Source organism: Microcebus murinus, chromosome 11 (genome assembly GCF_040939455.1).
Source record: "Microcebus murinus isolate Inina chromosome 11, M.murinus_Inina_mat1.0, whole genome shotgun sequence".
Lineage (NCBI taxonomy): Eukaryota > Metazoa > Chordata > Mammalia > Primates > Cheirogaleidae > Microcebus > Microcebus murinus.
This window is the reverse complement of record NC_134114.1, coordinates 79387430-79406928: the sequence shown is the minus strand read 5'-3', so window position 1 is coordinate 79406928 and position 19499 is coordinate 79387430.

Genomic DNA, 19499 nt, shown 5'->3' with positions numbered 1-19499 from the left:
TATCTCATTTTTTACTTCATGACATATAAAATGCCTGAGTTACAGGAGAATGACTTACTCCTTATATTCTCAGACCCCTGAGAATATACTGTTTAAAAGAACAAAGGCACAATTGCCACAAGAATGCTGAGCATCATGAGAGGACTCTTGTTACCCTTTATATCAATGGCTCTCAACAGTAAAGAAAAATTATGAAGCCTGAGAATTGTACTGCTTACATGTAAGCTTGGGCTACTCCATACCTTTCTACTCTGCCTCAAGCTATACTTCTTTTTCTAGCTCCCTTTTGTTCTTTTTTGCCCCTCCCTCTATTAATCCTTTTCTCTCCTTTTCCTCATCAATATTATTTTAAGCTCCTGCTGTGGACTTTTCCAAGTCTTGAAAATATGAGGAAGAATTAAACTCCAAGAAACTCTCATGCTGTGGCAATGACAAAATATGTCAAAAAATGGGGATCACTCAGTTATGGAGAATCTAATGTACATGTCTTTGTTTCATCATTACAACAACACAAGATCGGTGAAAGAAACTGGGGCTCATGGTTTTTAGAAAGTTGTCAAAGGATTGAGAGATAAGTAGGAAAATTATCTTTGAGCACAGAAAAATAAATCACAACCTTAACAACAGGTAGTTATTGTTGAGGTATAGAAGAAAGACACCCAATGAATTTTAGAAATGGCTGTTGAGTAAAAGGGAGGATTTTGAGAAGTCACAAAACACTTGGCAGCGAAGATGATGTGAACTTGGTTTTGTAGAACAGTAGATTAAATGATGGATAATATGGGACATGGCAATTTGGGCACAACAAGCAGTATTTTCAAAGGCATGGTACAATGGGAAAACACATAATATTTGAGGTGAACCGTAATTTATAAGGTATAACTGCTTCACAAGGTACATGGTAAGAGAGGTAGCCACAGAATTTGAATGGAAATCACAAACAAGATGAAGAATATATGGTACTAAAATTTAAGCTTTATCCTGCAGGCAGTGGTAATCCACATATAGATTTTTTAGCAGAGTAATTGCACAAATGGGTTGCACTTCTAAAATTTACTCAGAAATAATGAGGAAAAGAGAAATAGTCTAGGAGAGAAATGATGATAAGAATTTAACCAGTGGTAGGATATACAACAGTAGCACTTTGAGAGATATTCTGGACTAAGTAATGTCTAGCACATCCTCTTTTACAACACTAGGCAGACAGATGGCACTTCTAAAACCTTGATGATTGGTCTTTACATTGAGTTCTTAAGTTTTTCTATCTTTTTAAATGAGAGGGAATAGTTGGCATATTGCATATTATAGCAATTAATTGCTTTTGGAATAGCATACAGTTTCTGTGATTCTAACAGTAATGCAAAGAAGGTTAACTGCTTTACCTGAATTTATCAATGATTGCGTGTACACGATGATTCCACTTATATCCTACATACATCCCAATGAATCATGGTCTTCACACTGCACAGACAAAAGTGTTCTGCCAAGTAGATTTGAATGATATTAATTGTATTTTCTATACATAATAACTCTCTATTTACGAATCAGTTTTTTCCCAAGGTTAATCTTATTTAGTTAGAACAAACATGAAGCTAAAAATAGTTAAAATTCTTTACTATGATATCCTTTTGCTGTTAAGAAAGTGATGCAAAAATTAATCTGTTTACTATGCTTAAAATATATCCCACAATCAAGCACCACTCCCAATCTCTATTTTGGTTTTATGAAAGTTCTCAGTTACTAAAAGAAATTGCTATATACATGAATATCAATTTTTATCAGCAGTTGGATGAGGTTTTTCAACCCCTGAAATGGGTCCTGGTGAAAGTCTCATGGTGATTAATTCATTATATCAATATGCTTACCCAACAAAGTAGAGGCCTGTAGGTACTTCTGTTTAAGAGAATGTTTGTTTCATCCTACTCAATTATTTTCTTTTTCCTTTGGAATTAGTATTTCGTAAATGAAAAGGATCATTTTTATTGCATCATTCTACTTTTAGATTAATTTTTTCATTGCTCTTCTCATATTCTTTCTTTAATAGTCTTCAAATAATACTTTAAGCAAAAGTGTGTGCCCTTCTGTGCCTTTTATTCTTTGATTTACCATCTAAAATTTATTATATGGTTTTCCTATACTATAAAAATACTAAAAGCAATATATCTGCTATTTTAGAATTTAAATCATTGTCTTTTTGTTTGACATCCATTTTTAATTTTAAGTCCTTGTATTTTACTTTAATATCATTGCAACACCTGCATTTTGTTATTCTGGAATACAGTACAAAAACTTCTCTCTATTCCAATTTTATCTATGCTTCAAGCCAAGAGCGTTCATAATATAGTACATTTCTCTTCCTTTAAAACAAACAGCCAAACCTATAAAATAAGCCTTATTCTTGTTTTCCAACATCAGGGTTATTGCAGTTATATATTCTAAGTTTTTGAAAAAAGCTAAGAACTATAGAGCGCAGATATAAAGGTCATGCAATACAGTGTACACAGATACTCAGTAACTGTGTTTGTTGAGTTATACAGTATGGAAAGGCAGAGGTAGAAAGGAATTGTGACTGAAATCTATAAAGCATGCGTGGTCAGTTTTTCTTCCTTTCCTCTTCTGCCTATGGGTAAACTCATTGAGACAGAAAAATAAGTATGCACTTCATCATGGTAATCAATACAAATTTTTGTTGAAAATGTATTATGTTCAGAACACTACTGCAGATCCTTGGAGATGTAAAAGTTATAAAACACAGATCTTGCTTTTAAGTGTCTTTAATTTAGATGAAGAGTTAATCTTATATGATACATAAAACATATTTTTTGAATCCAGAAAAGAATGAAGAGGAATATTTAACTTACTATAAAAATCAGGTTGATTAAAAGTTAAACTTTCTGATGAGTTCATATGATGTTTCCACTTTTTCTACTTTGCTTTAGGGAAATTTTTCAAGCATAACCATACTCTGTGTTCTGTAAGGTTTTAATGTAGGGGAGAGGAATTTCCCTAAACACCCCCACACAAGTATAATCATGATATCTTCAAATAAACTTACAGTAATTCATTCCCTCTGATCAGCAGTAGTTCAATAAAGATCAATACATTAAATACAATTTTATGAAATTGCATTAAAACAGTTCTGTTTATATGAACACAGCATAAATTAACATTTTCTTTATATAAATGTGGTAGAATAAATGTTAAATGAACCATAAGTGAAACAAAATTCGTTACATCTTTATAATACATTTATAAAATATTATTAAAGAAAGGTTTAATGAAAAATGACACTAAAAACAAACCACAATGTTGGTAAATATTTAAATATTTCTAGTATAAAGAATTTATAACATGAAAGCAATAGAGATGTCACAAAGGAGACTACTGAAAATACTGTTTAGATAAAAACAGGAAAATCTAAAATTGAAAGCTCAACTTGAAAAATATATGCAATAACTCTTGTGCTTTTCATATATAAAGTATTTATAAATTAGTAAAGAAAATGAATATGTCATAGCAGAGGTTCCCAATCTTTTTGGCACCAGAGACCGGTTTCATGGAAGATAATTTTTCCACAGACTGGGGTGGAGGAATGATTTCAGGATGGTTCAAATACATCACATTTATCGTGCAGTCAACCCTCTCTGCTCATGATAATCTGTATTTTTAGCTGTTCCCCATTGCTAGTATCACTGCCTCAGCTCCACCTCAGCTCCACCTCAGTTTCTCATAAGAGTAAGCAACCTATATCCCTCAGATGCACAGTTTACAGTAAGGTTCGCTCTCCTATGAGAATCTTATGCCACTGCTGATCTGACAGGAGGCGGAGCTCGAGTGGTGATGTGGGCGATGGGAAGTGGCTATAAATACAGATGAAGCTTCAGCTTACTCAACCACTGCTCACTGGCCTCCTCCTGTGTGACCCAGTTCCTAACAGCCCATGGACTAGTACTGCTCTCTGCCCCAGGGATTGGGGCCCACAGTGTTACAGTGTTAAGTGAAAGAATTGGATACCTGATCTGTAGTAAGATTTATTTTTGAGACAGAGTTTTGCTTTGTTGCCCAGGCTAGAGTGAGTGCGGTGGCATCAGCCTAGCTCACAGCAACATCAATCTCCTGGGCTCAAGCGATCCTCCTGCCTCAGCCTCCCGAGTAGCTGGGACTACAGGCATGCACTACCATGCCCAGCTAATTTATATAATATATATAATAATGTATATATATTTTAAATTCTAATTTTTAATTTAACTTTTAATTCAATTAATTTCCTTCTATTTTTGGTAGAGACGGGGTCTCACGCAGGCTGGTTTCAAACTCCTGAACTTGAGGAATCCACCCGCCCTGGCCTTCCAGAGTGCTAGGATTACAGGCGTGAGCCACCATGCCTGGCAGTAAGATTTAATTTTTAAATATATTTTTATTTCTTTCTCTAGCTATCTAATTACCTATATCTATCATTTAGCTACATATCCATCTATATATATGCATGTAAATGTATGGTTTTATGGTCATTTCTAGGGAGGTATAACTTTGTATAGTTCTATTTTTCTTCTTTCTTTGTTTTTTAAACTTTCTACAAAGACTAGCTATTAGTATAATAATCAGAAACGGAGTATCAAATTTGAGCATAAATTTTCATAGCCTTTCTTTAAAAGCTATTTGTGCAAAAATATTTCAAGACACTTAAAATGATATAGTGCTGTGTGAGTCCTTTATTTACTTTTAAAACTCTGTCCTAAAGAGTCAGAGATAAATCAGATTATTCACATATAAGAAAATTAATATGAGCAACACTTATAAACATTTTGGAAGAATCTAATTGTAGGCAATTGGAAAATGCTTAAATATTGTTTAAACCAATCAGAAGATGGAATGTTATGCAACTAGTTAAATCATATTTGGAAATTAATATTTAATGACTTCATACAAGTGCATAATATAACATTAAGAATAAATAAATATGCATATTATAGGCAGTATAAATATGAGCACTTTATACAGTATATATCAATTTTGACTCAATACACATTTCAGTCCATGTAAGTTTTATATGTTCTGAGAATCATACCAGAAGAAAATATATTAGTATAGGAGTACTTCCAGTAGAATTTTGATTTTTCTTTGTTCTTTTCATATTTTTAATATTTCACAATGAAATTTTATTTTTATTATAATCAAAAAAAGATAAATGGTATACAAATTTGGACTAGGTGTCATGTGTTTATTAAGTTTTGTACTAATAAGTATAAGAAAAGTGGTAGGGTGTTATTGAACCTGACATGTAATTATGGAAGAAAGACAAAAGAAATAGAAAAATGGGATATGTAGCCAGTTCTCTGTGGGTATGTGAATTTCTCAATGACTAGAATATACACTCTAAGCAGTCTACTGTGGTTGGAAGATAGATTCATAATTTAGGAATGAGGATGTTGGAAGCTGCTCAAAAATCATTTGACTTCCAGCAGGACTGAATGAGCACTCATATTGTATTGTCTTGTGGCTAAAAGAATAGCCTGAAGGAAGTTACCCTGAGTAATTTCCATGTGCTGGGTTTATGCTGTGGCCTACCAGATAGTTTTTCTGTAAGTATTGTCATGAGCCTTGATTGCCAGCAGGCTCCCTGGCCTGATGCATGTTCCTAGATGCCAGATTCACAGATTAGACACACAGGGTACGTATCGACTTTTGATGAGCATCCTACTAACTATGCTATCTCAACCTTATGTAACTATCAAGGGGGTTCAGGAAAGGAAAGAAAAACCCTGCTGTTTGACTAAACCCCTGAAAGAATTTAGGCTGCTATATTCTTAAATAATTTCTAGGTATTTTAGTGTAATTGTGAAGTAAAGATATAGGAAAAGACAAAAAGCAAGCATTAGTGTATTTTTTTCTATTTGTTCCAAGTAACAAAATAGATTCAATTTGGCTATAATAGTATTATATATTTGATGAAGAAATGATGATGTATTTGAAATAGTTTTTGACTTAAATCCTAAAAAATATCTGAGATAAAATCTTTTTTTTTTTCAAAATTTCCTAGCTACGTGACATCACTGTTATTTGACCCCCTCAATCAATTTGTTTCCTTTTATGTAAAAGAAGGCTAATAAAATCTAATCTGTATGTTAATGTGGGCTTTAACTGAAACTAGTATTTTGAAAGTACAATGCAAACCATCAAATAAGTATCACATGGTTACTTCTCCACCATTTCCTTTTAAAAATAAAAATTAAGGCTGTGGTCAGTGGAGAGTATAGAACTTAGTGTCAGCAGAGTATGTGTTCAATTCCTAGATCATCCAATTATTAACTGGCTATTTTTATACCAGGCCTTAAATACTGTCATATGTAAAATGGAATAGTATTATCTGTATAAACCACAAGATAGTTAAAAATATTGAACAGGATATGGGGACATTTTATACTCTATCATTTAATTTGCATGTGTTAACAATAATCACAACTGTCCCTAAAAAGTATGGATTATCAAAGATGGTACATACATTTCACAAAGTCATACAAATGATAGGAGGTTAAAGGCAGCATTCAACTCTAAATCTTTCTGAAATAAATGTCTTCCTGTTCTTTCATGCTGCCACCTTATGGTTTAGCACCTACAAGCTTCCCCAGCTTGTGCTGGGGAATAAGGTAACTTCAGTGCTTTAGATAAGTTTCTATGGTTCTGTGTCTTCATCTTTAATATAAGAAGCTGTATTAAATCAATCCTTTATAATCTGGATTCATGTGGAGCTTATAGGTGCCTCCACTCTCCTCAGGAGATACTTTGGGAGAAATGGAGGCAAACTGGAGGGTTCTACCTCATCTGCTACTTCGAAAAGAGATTTTTCCATTATCTCTTTTATTTTCTTACTTGTATGCATGAGATTTCATTTGTGCAAAACACCCCATCATTAAAAAACAAGCTTAGAACTACTAGACTCATGTTCTCAAAGGCCCTATTCATTCTAAAATTGATATATTAAAGGGCTGTGAATTACTAAGAAGGTCAGAATAAACAGATCTATAAGCAAATATATACTGAACCTTAGAAATGTTTATCTGGAATATATGCTGAACGGGAGTGGATGAATGAGACAAATTTGGGGACAATTATTTAAACTGCTATGTATGGTAAAAGTAAGTGCTTAGATTGGAAAAGCAAAAATGAAAAAGATTAATTAAGCAATTTGAGTAGGCCTAAGAGAGTAGTAGGCAGCTTACTAAGTAGGTATATTAGCAAATATATTAACATCCAGAAGAAGGGTTGGAATCAACAAATTAAAAAGCAGATGTCCCGGGAGCACCTACAAACCAAGAGAAGTAGGATGAAACATTAAGAATGGTAATCGAATCCTCAGCAAAGTCACTGATAAAATAAGTCTTTATGATTCATGCACAGATAACTGATGCAGCCAGAAAGCAAGAATGCTTCTCTAGGGACCTTAGGGGTTAGAGTTAGAATTTGAAGGCTGGAAGCAAACATTTCATCACATCTTTTCTTTCATTCACTTATTCAGTGAGTCACTCTATATAAACATATTAAGGATGGAATAGAAAATTAATAACTGGTGAAAGAGAAAGTATTGAATAGTTAAATAGGTTTTGGGGGATTATTATTTATAATATCAAAATAATAAGTTCTTAGAATAGGATTCATCTAAAATAGATTAAAGATAATGTTTGGGAAAAGACCCATAAATATAATGAAAGAAATTTAAAATGACATTAGTATGTGTGTGTGGGGGGAGGAGTTCTTAGTAAATGAATAAAACCAGATGCCATGGAGAAGAACATATGTTATTCCCTAATCCTGTCCATTTCCATTATTGCCACATTAAGCATATTCTCTACCCTGGATTGTTAAAATTGAATTTCTAATGGGATTCTAATCTTCTATTCAACTCCTGAATATTCCTTGCCCACATAGCAAGCAGGATGCTCTTTTAAGAAACAAACCAACCAAATGATGTGTTGCTCTCCCTATAGGCCTCCAAGGGTATACCATGGTACTACTATACTCAGATCATCCATGCACAAGCCTGCTCCCTCTGCAGCTCATCCATTGGCACCTTGCCCCTTTTCATCAGTATTGGCCCATGGGCTTTTGTCTATTATTCAAATAATTCAATTAGATCCCACCTGAAGGATTTCAAACCAGGTATTCCAGCTGAGTCAAATGTTCTTTCCCATGATTTTCTATGAAGAGTTCATTTTTATTAATATTATTTACCGAAGTTTACATATAATTCTTTGCCGAACCTACAATCTGAACTAGCTCCTCAGACTCTTCATCTTGCATTATTCTATTAACTTTTTGTTGGATATATGAAATTATAAAGTTTGTATTTCTCATTCAATCATGGTATTCTCCATGACTAGTTGTTCCCTGCTACGTAGTTAGGTGTTCTCTCTCTGTATTTATTGTTGAAATGTGTAAATGTGTAGGCTTAGTTCTTCTTATGCTCTTCCTTTAGATAAGTTGGGGAGAAGACAATGAAATCAACATAGAAATATACAGAACCAAAGTGAGCAGAGTGACTTTTAGGAGACAGACAGACATCTAAGCCTTTAAGACTTGTCTAAACCAGTACAACTATATGAAAAAATAAAAAAGAAACGTGCGAGCTGCTCTGGAGGGGAAATTCAACTGACCATGAAAGCCATAGAAAACAAAGGGCTTCACTTTCTTCCTCTTTTACATACTGGGCTTCTGTGTTAGATCTTGCTTTTAAAAAAGAGGTTTGCTGCTTTTAACATGAATTTTCAAAGATGTTTCCAATCTGGTTTGTTCGAAAGGCATTTTGGATTTTGTTTTGTTTTGTTTTTAGGTTTTCTTTTTATTTCAGCATATTATGGGGGTACAGATGTTGTTAAGGTTACATATACTCTCCTTGCCTCCCCTCCCCCATCCAGTCAGAGCTTCAAGTGTGTCCATCCCCTGGGTGGTGTGCATCACACTCATCATGTATGTATAGGCCCATCCCCTCCTCGCCCCTCCCACCTGCCCGACGCCCAATAAATGTTTTTGTTTTGTTTTTTAACATTTTGGTTACATTTTATATCTTTGCCTCTACCCAGGAAGGGGCATTTTGAATTATATGCTCATATTCATTATTAGCTCATATGTCTTCAATGGGAGGATATTTCTTACTAGAAAGACAGCTTACTACAGAGAGAAGAAAAGAGGGATAGGATGTAATGTATGCATTAATTACATTTTCATTTAACCATCAAAACAACTCTAGAGTATTTAAAAATATTTTGTCCCTGTTTATCCTCCTCTCTCTTCACAGGCCTCATGGGGCTCGTGGTTCCTGGCCATTTATTTGCTAGCCCTGGAACACCATTTTCGGTATGGCACAGGTATCTACTAAGTCACAAGTAAAAATCCCAAGGATGCCCATTTTTCTTGCCTTTACCCAGAATTTATATTTTCTCACTTAAACCTTCCAAATCCCCCCAGTGATCTAATTACAACCTGTTTCCAAATGAAGGGCTGCCTGTCGAACCTACTAATGTCAGCACAAATATCCAGACAACTAATATTTTTCACTCATTTCAACTGTGACCAAGGGAAATTTCTGACTCCTCCATTCACTTGAATATTGAGAAAAGCGTATTTTTTGAAAGAGATCACACTGTTCTCTTCCTTTCATAAATTTTGTGTAGTGCCTATGAAATTAATTCTACTCAAAATCCCACCCCAGCTCTAAATTCCTTCTGCAGAAACTGGACAGGGACACCATCTTTCATTCAGAGATTCAAAGTTCTGTTCCAAGGATAGGTCACCAGCATGATTGCCCCACATCTAGAATAGCATTTCGCTATGCCAGGGCCATTTTCTCCCTGACATTCCAGAAAGCATGGAAGTGAGATTCATACTCACTCAATTTTTTTCTGCTCTGCTATAGATAGGACTATAAATTTGTGCAGTTAATCCTTATACTTTGGCATTTTTTATAGTCCTTACAATTATAAATTATAAGCAGTGATCACCCTTGTTCTGTGGCCATTTTTTCTTTCATTATGTTATACTATTTTAATTTTAAAATATTTTTAACATTCTATTATGCTATTAGTATATTTTGTTATACTATACCATTTCACCTTTTTGTCTGTTTTTTTATCTCATGCATTATATTGAAAGCTCATTGAGAGTAGGAACTGTTTTTACATTGAACATTGCGTATTGATAATATCCCCAACACCTTGAAGAGATCATAGCCCACAGTATTTCCTCAGAGATTCAAAAAATGTAATGAATTTTAACGAATTAGAGCAATGTATATTGCTTTTGTTTTTTTTTTTTTGCAACAGTGGTTGACTAGATAGAAACTTGGCCTTAAGTTTGGCTACACACAGAGAATATTCTTAGCATGTCACTTTCCTCACTCAGCACAAGTCAGTGATCACTTGGCCACTGAAATTCCAAACAAATATCAAAGACTCAAAACTGTGTTATAATGGCTGGTAGTGACAAACGCATCCCCCAAATGGTATCTGATGATAGCACTGACCCTCTTTCTAGGGAAGAGGGTGTTTTCACTGTTTCTAAATTATTTAGTTTAGTAGGTGTTTCCTTATGTGTCCTCAAGATTTGGCTAAAGCACAATAATCCAGCGATCAGAGAAAAACCATACCTGGCTGAAGCTTGGAAAGACATGATTGCATCTTTTATACAGATGGGATATGTAAATGCTTCCTCTGCACTGCATTAGGAGATTTTGGTTATGGGCTAAACATTTTTACTAGTACTGAAACTGAAGGTGAGGAGAGTTAAGTGTCATATTCAAAGTAGTACAACTGAGATGAAGTGAGCATGTAAAATAATTGAAAGTTGCATGTCAAATTCAATTCATTTTCTTTTTTTACAAATTTAAATGTTATCTGTATTTATTAACCTTAGACACAAGTTAATATGAATATATGTAAATACATTTTGTAAACTCTATTTATACTACTAGCTAAATACTATGTATTACTCCACATTTAATTTGTTTTCCAACCAAGATATCTTTGGCTGATTCTTCACTATTTTAGTGTTTAAATATTCATTATTAGGGTGGATGAAATCCTTTGTAATGTTAATCGTAATCTCTGGTAACTCAGAAAAGTGTCTAGAAAAGTATAAGATTGCATAAATAGAGAGTGATAGTTGATAAATCACAAAAGCCAATCATACTTTTATCTAAAGAAGTAGGTAACCCCACATTTGGAAAGTACCATGCTGTTACTAAGTAATGAATAACTATTATTAAGTCATAGGCCATGCAAAGATTATAACCAACAATATAAAAAGCATTCAAAAAGTCAATTGCCCAGAAAGGATTTAATTTTAATGCTGAGTTTTGCTTCACTGTTTTTCAGTAGAGTCCTTTTTCCGAACTATTATAGTATGCAAACCAAAGTAACTATTTAAAAACTCATGTGCAGTATTTTGCTTGTTCAAATATATCTTTTGTAATTGTTCTATAATGACTATCCCATGATCTTAACAACATAAATTCAGTAGTGAAATAAAGTGCAAGTAGCAAGAAAAAGTGACATTTTCTAAAAGAAGGTTATTCTTAGAGTGTACTACATTGTTCTCAGAGAAACTTTGAGCCTGTGATGCACTATTTATTTCTAGTTAGGTGTATTGAACCATTTAGTCAATGAATCTAGCATGTAGGTAAACAAATATAGATCAGTGTTTCTTGAATTTCTTTAACCATAAAACTATTTTAATAGTATAGTAGCTTGAAACAGTACTATAAGTTTGTCAGATGTAACATACTGGGATTAAAAGGTGGTAACATATAGTCTTTTAAGTAAAATAACTGCTTAAATTATAAAAATATGACATGCTTTTTATTATCTAAGAAAAACATAAATTAGAGAATTATTTTACTTTATTAAATAGCATATATTACAATTTTATTATAAATTTAACAAATGTATTAATATATTGAAATTACATAAGACACATAATATTGATCAGTGATCATTAAGTAGATCAGAGATTAGCAATCTTTTTCTGTAAATGACTAGATAGTAAATACAATAGGTTTTGTGAGACATAGAAGTCTCTATTGTAACTACTCAACTCTGCCATTGTAGTGCAAAAGTAACCATATACAATATGTAAACAAACAGCTGTAGATATGTTCCAATAAAATTGTACTCATAAAAATAGACAACTTTTGTGAAAATTTTGATGGAATTGGAGACAATTATCTTAAGTGAAGTATCTAAAGAATATATATATATATATATATATATATATATATATATATATATACTGTGTTTCCCCAAAAATAAGACCTACCCATAAAATAAGCCCTAGCAGGATTTCTAAGCATTTGTGCAATATAAACCCTACCCTGAAAATAAGACCTAGTGATGGGTGTGGCTACGCAGCATATCTGCACAACCCATGCATTTCGTCACAGAGCAGTAAAGAAGACAAGGAGCCCTTCTCATCTGCCCCATCATGACAGCTACTATCCAAGGGGTGACTGGAAAGGTGCGGGCAGCCCCACCAACAAGGCCAGCTCCCCCGTCAGGTTCTGGCCATCCTGTGCGTGCTGCAAGCTGAGGCTTTGAGGGGAAAATAACACATCCCCTGAAAATAAGCCCTAGGGTGTCTTCTTGAGGAAAAATAAATATAAGACCATGTCTTATTTTCAAGGAAACACAATATACATACAGATAAATAGATAGATAGATAGATATATTGCTTTGTAGAAAAAAATCTCTTTTTTTAAGAAAATATAACTTATGGGCTTCTGGACTCACTTCCTAGAGACTCTTTTTTTTTTTCCCCCCAGAGTGCTTTCTTCTACTTTTGAATCATAAATACTTTTGATTCCAATGGCCATTCAGGCTAGAAAACTTCAAGTGAGCTCCTCTTCAGTTTTCTCTATCCTCTCTCAACTAGTCATTCATGAAGGTTTCTTAATTTTAGCTCTTGTATATATCATTCAAAATCTTTCTTCTTATTCATTCTAACTAGAGCTGAGCTACTCAGGTACTTACTATTCCTGTTCAGCACCCCTGCAATAGCCCTTAATTCTGTCTTATTCATAACTCTGGTTTACCCTAACCCCACTCCAAACCTTATCCATAGCTCTAAAATCATCTTGTTACAATGTGAGTCTCAACAGGATGAGCCTTTGCTTTAATACTTACTGTATTGTCCCCTCAATTCCTTTACACAAAAGCCTAAGCTGTAGTCACTGTTAAAAACAAAATATATTATTTTATATTGCCAAAGCTTTTGTAGCTCTATAGCTACAAAAGGCTCTACAGTACCAGGTCTGAAATCCTCTCTCTTTCCTTCAGTTTCTCAATATCTTTTTCAGGGAAATAGCTACACATCTTTAGTGAAGCAGGCTTAAAGTTTATTTATTTATGTATTTATTTTTGCTGAAATCAGGGAAGGCATCATGGGCGATGTACTTTGCATTTATCTATCTACCTACTTGCCTATATCTACCTATCCATCCATCTAAATATACACATGAATAAAATAGTACAATAGAGTGTTTCTCCAAGGAGGTTATTATATTAGCTCATCAAGGAAAAGGATGACAATAATTTATTTATACCCCAGTGCCCAAGACAGTTCACTGACATTGTTAAAAAAAGGAATTTGTGGATGCAGGAAATGTACCTTCAAGCAGAAACTAATACAAACTTATCTTCTGTCCTAGTATAACAGAAAAAATTCAATGCCTAAAGGGTAAATTGGTGGATACTAACTTTGGTGTCAGATAGTCCCACATTCTATAGGTGGATCTATCTAGTTTTGCTATTTTTGTCAAGCTATTGGATTATCTACATCTCAAGTTCTCATCTGTAGAATGGGGATAATAGTGCCTAGGTAGTATGGTTTTAGACGTATTTGTTAGTGCTCAATGAGTGATAGCAACTATTGCTGTTAGTATCATTAACTAGATCTCAAAAATGACTTATTCCTGGCTATTTAGGTACTTTGATATTAACCAACTCACTGAAATCTCTACTGAAGATCAGCTTAGGGGAAATTCTCCAGTAACTTAAAAATAACTTTTGTGCATCCATTGTGTCAAGAGCTTCATTCTATATTCAGAAATTTATAAATGCCAACTAGATTTAGAGCTTGGATTTAAATTTCTCTCCTCTTTGAAATGCTTGGATCTGAAAATAGGGATTTATTATAAAGAGTATAAATGTTTAATATTTTTCTCATACAGAAGAATCATCTGTAAAACTCTACAACTTTGTGTTTAGGTAATATAGGTTTTTTAACATTAATTTTTATTATTCCTTATGTATTCCTTACTTCTGTGTTCTAATGACATGTAAAACTTAAAAATCATATCTTATATAAATCAAAAACAGTATCCTAATTAATAGGTAGAGATAAGGAATGGCAAGTAAAGTTTTAATGCAAATATCCTGGTATACATATTTTTACCCAAAAGAAGTTGAATCTGTTTCTTAACTTTCTGTTGGCTGCCAATATTTCTTCTATCATTCCTTAATTATTTTTGTTTAAACATTTCTGCTTGATGGCATTTCCCTTTAAGCATAGTTTCATGATTATTCTTAATTATAATTGTGACTATGAATAATTATTATTCAAATTTGCAAGGTTTTTGTTACATTTAATTATTATGGAGATTATTTAGTATGGTAATTATAAAGTAGGGTAGCATGTCTCTTGATACCATTGTTTGAAAAAAGGTCATAAAATTTTGCACATAAAACCATTACGATTAATAAAAGGGCATTTCACAAGAAATATAAATTTGATTAGTGCTTGAGCCATTCAGTTTCTCAATCAGAAGGCATAATTTAACTATAAATTTGAAGAACTCTTTTAAATATAATCTGAATATAATAAATAACATTTATACATTAAAAATGGTTATTTGAAGATGTGTGCCAAATGGAAAGTGAAACCATTTGTTGATTTCGTACAATAAGAAAGTCCTTTCATGGAATATGAAGGCTTAATTATTAAGTATTTCTTTCACAAAACAAAACAAAAAAAATCAATAAGGCTTTTCTTTGTTTTTGTTTCTTTCTTAAAATATTTATTGTTATTTCCTGTGGAAACAGCCTAAGATCAGGAAAATGAAAAAATGTAATTATACATAAATAAAATTAATTTTTATTTTCAGTCTAAAAATAAAAATTACATGAAATGGAGAAAGGATAATATTTCTAGTTAGAAAAATATCATTTTAACAAGAAGCTAACCTCTTATATCAATTCTCCAGCTGAAGCCTCTTCTTTATCTAGGAGTAATAGAAATGATTATTTAATAAATAGTTTACATTTAATGTACATTGGCTTTTAGTTATATTATTTAAAGACTTGATAAGGTTTTCAGTGATGACTGATCAGTGGGTAAATCTAAACCTTCATTTAAACAGAATATGAAGTGTGACACAAGTATTGCATTAGCTTCATTTATTAAAATTTTCTTCTCTAATATCCTGTAATAACATATAGGCTTTATCACCAGTGATCTACTTTCTTCTTCAAAATTTAAACCTAGATATTTGTCAGAAAAATTCACTTACTATACTGTTTTATTGGAGACTAGTTGTGTGACATTAATAAAAGTAAAATTATACTGAAAAGAATGTTCATAGCTTTAAGCTCTGACAGAGGTCAAAATTGTTTGCTCATTGCTTCATGTTTTGCAGTATAATGATTAATATATAATAAAATTATATAACCCTCATTTCAATCAGAGGTTACCTTTGCAATAGTGTTATGAAATTTGTAGTTATTTACTTTGAATTGCATGCTTATGTGTTAATGTTCTATCAGTGAAATGCTTACCTAAATTTAAAAAGATTATAATAGTAGGTCACTGAATTGAGGAGATTATTCCATAGTATTCTAGGTGAGTAATATCATTGACATATTTAAAGTGATACTACCTTTAGCTTGATAGTTTATTTTTTTATTTTTTTATTTCGGCATATTATGGAGGCACAGATTTTAAGGTTTCAATAAATGCCCATTTCCCCCCCTCCCCCCAAAAGTCTGAGTCTCCATCATGACCATCCCCCAGATGGTGCACATCTCACTCATTATGTATGTATATACCTGCCTCCCTCCCCCCTCCCACCTGCCCAATACCCTATTACTGTAGTACCTATGTGTCCACTTAGGTGCTACTCAGTTAATACCAGTTTGCTGGAGAATATATCTGGTGCTTGTTTTTCCATTCTTGGGATACTTCACTTAGTAGTATGGGTTCCAGCTCTAACCAGGAAAATATAAGATGGGCTATATCACCATTGTTTCTTAGAGCTGAATAGTACTCCATGGTATACATATACCACATTTTATTAATCCATTCTTGGATTGATGGGGACTTGGGCTGTTTCCACAGCCTTGCAATTATGAATTGTGCTGCTATAAACATTCGAGTACAGGTGGCTTTTTTGTAGAGTGTCATATTTTTAACAAATTATATTTGTACATTTTCATAACCTTCTTTTAAGGTAAAATAGTTAATCAAGCTGACAAACATAAAAATGTTTTCTATAAAGACTTTTTATATCTATAGTCTATTAAAATATTAAATGATCTTTATTTCAGTATGGTTTAAATTGCACTACCACTAGACCAAATGATATTTTTTTCTCAAGGACAAAAGATTAGTTAGAGAATTCAAGATTTATTTTTTAGCTAACTGAAAATATATTGGTGACAACTTAGCATTAGCATCTAAGAACTCACAGTGAATTTCTCTAACTTAAAGTGTTTAAAAACCCTGTAAAGAAAGATACCTCTCTCACAAATGCAAACTTGGCACCATTTCTCCCAATCATGTCAGTAAATCATTAGACACAAACATACACACACACACACATACACACACACATTTGTTCAGCCAGCATGCTCTTGTGCAATGTATCACTTCTGATCAATCTTGCATTCATTCTCTTTGCTTTATGCCTTTCTGGTCATTAAATTATTTTGACCATTAGTCCTACTTATATGTGTATAGCTGAGAATGAGTGATCGCATACTATGAAAGATCTCTGTGGGAATATAATTAATAATAAATGAGAATTGAGACTCAGACTCCATCTAAAGAGAGGGCCATTAGAATGCAATTCTATGTAAGATAAAACAATGTAAATGCAATGAACTTGCTCTTAAACATGCTGTGTTGCCTAGCTATGTTTCGTTTCTTTTCTTTCTGATGCTCCAGTAAAATGACAGTAAACAAATACAGGCGAACAGGGAGAGACAGTGGCAAGATGGAAATATTAACAAAATTTTTGAAAAATGGAAATTACATGAAAGAGTGTTATCCAATGGATCAGAGTGGAGAAAGTGGTAGCCTAAATGCCTGAAGAGAGGAACACTGATGGGAACAAAGTTAAGTGATACAGCAGGAACCAATAAATAGTGGAATATGGCTGTCACATCAGGAGGCATGGTTGAGGCAAGGATCTTAAAACTCATGAATGGTTGAAAGACCACTTACTCAATGGTTACAGCTTCCCAGAAGCCCTATCCTATTTGTCTCCAATATCATTACATCAATATCCTTGAATCTCCTTATTCCCCCTCTCCTCACCCCATAAAGAGCTACTGTCTAGTATTTAGAGAAAATGAAAGAAAGAAAACTAAGCTTGGTAACAAAGTCCCCAGAATGGAAAAAGGGAGAAGAGTGGAATAGATAACAAGACAGTCAGATGGAGGTCATCATACTAAATGACTGAGAGCACCTGTCATCTTCTCTGTGTGGTTTGACAAATACCAGCAGCCAGACATAATGGAAGCTGAGTCATATGGAAACTTTTCCTAATCAACATATCTACCTACAATGACACTGACCAATTGATGAAATGTAGCCATATATGAAAAGGCTCCAAGCAATATTTTAGTGACACACTCTTAAACATGAATAACGAATAATTATCTAATATCTGAAAGAAGCTTCCAAAAATAAAGGACAGAGACGACTACATACAAAAGAGGGAACCCAATTGGAGCAAAGAAAATATCACCAGAAAAAATCTTATAAATATATATTGTATTTACTACCCTGAAAAAGACAAGAGACATCTATGAGATAAAATTAAAATACACACACAAAAAAATGAAGAATTAGAAAAAGCACATTTAGAGACTTAAAACAAATAACATAAATTTTAAAAGTTCAATGGAAAGGTTAAATAATACATTTTATAACATAATGTATCCAAAGTTTTTCTTTCCAAAAAGGAACTACCTTTTTTTTTGTCTTTTACAAAATAACATTTGGATAGTTTATCCCTTTTTTCTCCTAATTGTCATGGGAGAACAATGGGTCACTGTAGTGTTCTACATGGTGACTAGAAATATCACCCATGTGGAAATAGCCTGTATTGTGTTAATTCACTATGAATTGGGGGTTTATTAGTTTGAATGACTAGAATTAATTTAGCTAATAGAATACTAAATATAAATTTCTTTGAAATATTTAAGAGCTATGGTGGGGAGAGTGGAAACGATGATAGTGATGCAAGAAATATACCTCTCAAAATTCATAAAATAGGAAAATGATAGATAATATCTAAATTTGATAGCTTAAGAAAAATGGTAATATTAAATTACTTAAAGAAACAAATATTAGGACCCAAATCAACAGCTAAAAGACTTGAATATTATTTCATCTGGGCAATAGAATTATTGGGTAGATAAGGACAATGTTAAGAACTACAATTTTATCACAAGATTTTATTTTGTTTTATCTGGATTTTAAAAGTTTTGATAAAAATAAATAAAATAAAATAAATAAAAAAGATCTTGATAAAAATAAAAAATATAGAGAGGATAGATAGAGTCAAACCAATGGATAGAGAAATAATGTAATTAAAGACATGGTAAATTAACAGAAATATCCCAAGAAACGTTGGGGGAGTTCAGATAAAGAAAATTTACCTTGATTTGTTAGCATTAGGAAATGGTTCATGGATATGTTGGCATTTAAACTGAGGGGGGATGGTCCAGGTTTTCAACTTAAGGAGGTGACACCTCAAACTGAAAGAGCATCTTGAATAAAGACAGGGTATATGTGGAAGTAGGAAGAAGAGTCTGGAGAATATGGGGTATATGGGAGACTTATGAAGTCATTGACAGATGGTAAATATAAAAAGAAATATTTGGAAGTAATATTAGAGATCTCTGAATACCAGCTAAAAAATACAGGCTCGAACAGAGAGGCAATGAGAATCACTGGAGATGACTGAACAGGGAATAGGTGTGGTCAGATTTGGGATTCAAGATGATTTATATCATCCACACACTAAATGGGTATAAGTAGAACTTAAAGCTAGGAGAAAATATTGTTTTTGTTCAGCTTCAATACTCATAAACAAAAAGTACCAGTAGACTGAACTCAAATTTGCTCTGTAATTCCAGAGATATGAATTAGAGAAATATTTTTGTTTGTTTGTTTTTTATTTCAGAATATTATGGGAATAAAAATATACAACACGAGTTCACAAAATTTCC